This window comes from Gadus macrocephalus, chromosome 3 (assembly GCF_031168955.1).
Source record: "Gadus macrocephalus chromosome 3, ASM3116895v1".
Classification (NCBI taxonomy): domain Eukaryota; kingdom Metazoa; phylum Chordata; class Actinopteri; order Gadiformes; family Gadidae; genus Gadus; species Gadus macrocephalus.
The window spans coordinates 8,002,618-8,007,472 of record NC_082384.1 but is presented as its reverse complement, the minus strand read 5'-3'; positions in this window follow the sequence as shown (position 1 = coordinate 8,007,472).

Here is a 4,855-nt window from a genome sequence, read left to right as displayed (position 1 = left end):
AAGAACATCTTAGGTTGTTGTTCTGTCAATATACGCTATTAGGTGTGCCATAGAGACGATGGATCCACACACACACACACACACACACCAATGGCCGAATCGTGCAGTGTCCAGGAGCTGAGCCGACGCAATGAAACACAGCGCCATCAAACTCCTTAAGAATGTTGCGAAGAAACACATTGGACTATTTAGCGGGGAGAAGGTGGGGGGAAAGGGGGTTGAGGAGGCTGTTGACTGTGGAATGAGACAACCCAGTAGACAGAAGAAAATGTATCTATTTGTACATTTCTGCAAACCACAAATGCTCAACTTTATGAACCAAGAATCAGCATCTCTAGTAACCTGTTTATCAACAGAGTTTGTTATCAGTGCTTTTGCTTGGTAGGCCATTGAAGGCCATGAAATACCCCAAAATGTGTATTTTACTACACACCATGTATTTTTAAAGGCACACTCGTTGCCATGACAACGCTCATGTGTTTTTTTTGCATACACTAGTGTAAACTGGCTAGCGAGAACAAAACGTTTTGATTAAATCATGATTTGATTTTTTTTTCACCATAGTTATTGATTTCAACAAGGTACGTTCATTTGCTCCAATCATTCCAATCATTCACTTATTCATAGTCATGGTCATACCCCATCACCACACACAACAGAACTGCCCAAGTGAGGCCAAGGCAATGACCCCTCGTGTGTGAGAGGTCATCCCTCATTCTCGGTGTGTATTGAACATTATCAACGCTATGTTAATAAATGCAATGAAAACAGTCTGCCCACGTTCTATTCCCTTCCAACACTAACAATGCATCAAAAGTGCCAAGGGCAGTTAAAACACACGTTGATATACGCACATCTATAAACGTTGATACAATATATTTTTTCGTTTAAAAAAACGTTGACATTCCACATGTCCGTGGTTTGCAGGGACGTACCGACAGCTCGGTTATCTTTTGGCTACTGTGTCGAACAAGAGCAAATTGATAGTTCCAGAAAGGCACGCAGTACAGGCCACGGGTTGCCCTGGGCCTGCCTGTCACGATGCTTCTCCCAACATGCCAATTCCAACATAAAACGGTTCTTTGTTCAGCCCTGACGAAAATAAGACACCCTAAAAGAGGTGAGGCTGTAAGAAGTTCACGAAGCCCCGATGCCTGAGATGCTGATACTTCGCAGATCCCCTTGTCGTCGTCATAACACACATGTGCATGGCAGAATGTGTTTACGCCCGGGTCCAACCCCTCAACAGAACCGAGGCAGAGGGGACTACGTGTACATACAGAAAGGCGCAAGCTCACTGCGGCCCTCAGATCAACCATCGTGGAAAGACTCAGAGCTGTACCCCAAGAAGACAAATGCCTCTGCCAACACCAAGACCAGGAAAGCAGCGGTTTGGTTTTTTTTCGCCGCGACTTCAATAACTTCCAGTGCCAGTTTCAAAAGCAGGCTGAAAACCTCTCTCTCTTCCCCCTCTAATGGAAGGACTCTTTTTTAGGGGTGGTTGGGGGGTGAGTTTCCCTTTCTCCCTGTCCGTGCCAAGCTCGGCAAAGAGAGACCCTACGGACTGCAGGGTGTAAATCTGGACCAGAGTCTGAGATTCTTGTTGCCGTTAAGTTACAAAAAGACACATCATGAACGCAGAGGAAAAGGCTAAATAACCCCCTGAACATACATAACTGTTCCCTTGTGAAGCATTCTGAGAACTATGTAAAAAATGTGGGTGGGGGAAATGAGTGCTCTTCAATATTTGAAAGGAAGGAAATAAAAAAACGCTTACGATGAACTAAACTGTACCTTCGCAATATATGATCTCAACCAAGATCATATATCTGTGGTCCCAGTTCATGAACCAGCACAGAGATGACTCACACATTTTCTCCGTTGTGATCACTGAGGAAAAGAGATACAACACACAGTACACGCCATGGGAGGGTGAACTTTGCTTAACACACCACCGCTCACACTTTCTTTCCTCCCCCCCCCTGGGGTCGCCCTGCCTCATGCAGCTCTGGGTGGAACCGGCTGTGCATTGGTACACACGCACACCTGCTGACTGCACACACAAAGACATGGCTGTGTGTCTGCAGCATGAGAAACCACTTCCAAACACCCTAAGGAGATCTTTGTTGCACACAACACACACACACGCGCACGCAACACACACAAACACACACCTCATTTTTTGCTATGCAGCGACTCAATAAGGGACACCATGTCCACACGGGGCAGAACACCACTGCCAAGCCATGCACTACTTCCACTACTTCTACTTCCAAAATAAAAGCGCTTTGCTCTTCACAGGTGAAGACCCCCACACCAACCTAGGGAGATGGTGTTTCTCCTCCGGATATAAGTTAACAAGACTGTCGCGATATATATATATATATATATATATATATATATATATATATATACAGTATATATCTACATCTATACCTATATATCGATATCTATATATATATATATAGATATCGATATATCTAGATCTAGATATATCAGGATATGTCTACAGATACATATAGATATATTTATACTTTTGATACGTGTTTCGGGACTACAGTCTGAAACCTGTATTGAAGAGTTATTGGCGGTTGCATTGCATTGATGCAACATCATCCCACTGCAGACAAACCCAGAGTGAGACAAACCCAAAGAAAAGCAAACAGCGGGAATAAAAGAAGTTGAAAGGTGGAGGTGGACAGGTTTGCCTCTCTGTGTGCATGTGTGTGTGTGTGCATGTGTGGGTTATTGTACATGCATGCATTTACCTCGGGATGTGTGAGTACTTAAGATGCTGCCCTAGTGCCTAAGTGGAGGGACCTCGTTCTTCATTTGTGTGTGTGTGTGTGTGTGTGTGTGTGTGTGTGTGTGTGTGTGTGTGTGTGTGTGTGTGTGTGTGTGTGTGTGTGTGTGTGTGTGTGTGTGTGAGAATGTAAAATGACACCTCTTAAAGCTATCTAAGAGGCTTTGAAATCCCATTTATTGTTTATTTTAAACGTTTGGTTTGGCCACTAAGCATAGCTCTGCTATGTTGTTTAGAACGGCCACATGTGATGACAGATCTCTCCGGCACAAGAAGCCTCAATGTTGCCGTTGCATGGTTTATTCGTACTTGCTAAAGCAGTTAAGTTGACTATCTATCAATTTGTATCGTTTATCGTTGCATTAACAAATGGAGAAGAGGCGAAGATGACCTACATTCTGGTATTTGAGACAATATTCCGGCCTGCATTTGTCTGTCTGAATAGTGCTGGTTGAAATTGTGACGGTAAAGTATTTTTTTTCTTTAGTCCCGGAACAGCGAATACCTGGAACTAATTACTGACAAACTGACTAATGGAAAAAAAAAAAATCCCCGGGCTGTAGCTTTGTCTCCTGTGTTTGCTCTGGATTTGAGCGGTTCCACTCGTGATGGTGGTGAGGCCACCCACACCCTTGCACGGCAAGGTTGTTTAGCGAGATCTGGGGCTTTTGGTGGATGGGGGTGGTGGATTGGTAGCCGGACTGGGCTCCTGTGTTTGGGTGTGGTGCTTCTATTCCTCCATGTCGAGTCATGTAACAATGGGCGAGCTCATCATCCACGTTTTGCTGCATAAGCACATTTTCAAACATCAAGAGAAAAAGTAGGAAAAAAACACGTGGGAACAGGCAGTTCGCACATGGATCACCTTCTTATCCATCAGTTGGCTATACCTGTCAACACCTTGGACTCTGCCCTCTTGTACATCCTAGCGCCATAGCATTGGCTTTGGCTGTTGGCTTGCTTGCTAATGACCCAATATTGTGTTCGGTCCACTCAGCTCTCACTCAGAGGCCTGACACAGAGAGTGAGTCACCAAGAAATCTAACGTTTTTCTCCCCACTGGAGGAAAACAGCGGGAACCTTTCTCAACTGACGGCTGGTTTCTCATTTGAATGTACGGCGGTAATCTTAGTGTCTTTGTTTAAACGCATTAAACAATGCGAACCGTGAGACTAAATGCAAAAAGAGAGTGGATGCGTGTTCAGACTTGTTGTTGACCAAGATATATGCCGCTGACAGATCTTTTTTTAAACGACGGAGCAACACTCTCTCCCTCCTTGATTAACACTCATTGTGACCAGCCACAACCAGGTATTAAATGACACAGGGTGGTGTCATTCATGGTTCTCTCGCTGCCGAAATCCCATAATCCAGCAACCAACGGTGCCAATGTTTTTCTCTTGCTCAAGTTCTAGCTCAAGTTAAGTATTGCCTTCCTGGCACAAGGCAGAAGACATGCCTTATCTCTCCCCTTTTTGAGCCATACGCTTTGATTAGTGTTTAAGATGGGGTGGCACAACTAAGAAACACAACACGAATTATGCTGGCCTTGATCGTTAATAGAACTGCGTCAAAATGGACTCGTTGCTCTCGGAAATGAAGCAGCATTGGCATCAGAACATGAATGTCACAACATTGCGTTTGTGTGTTCTCTCACCAAAGTGAGGTTATTATAGCCCATCCCTCTTTGTTCAAAATTATTAATAATCATGTGATAATATCAATACCACTCAATCCACCTCGTCATTGCAAGGGCGGAGGTGATTGTAACATAGTCAGACCCACGTCAGAAAACGTTCTCGCTCACCGATGAGCCATTTGTGGGTGACCGATCGTCTTCTTTCCGCACTCATTATTTCGAACAAAAAGGATGGCTGCAGTGAAAGAGTTAAAGGGGAAGTCCAGGATCTTTCAACCTGGCCCCTGGTTCTTCTTCTATTCGGCTATCTATTCATGCTCAATACTAGACCAATTTCAGAATGTGTTGCCCGCGTTACTCCATCAGACCCAATAGGGTCCAAGTTGAAAAACTATAAGTTCTCCTTAAAGAAT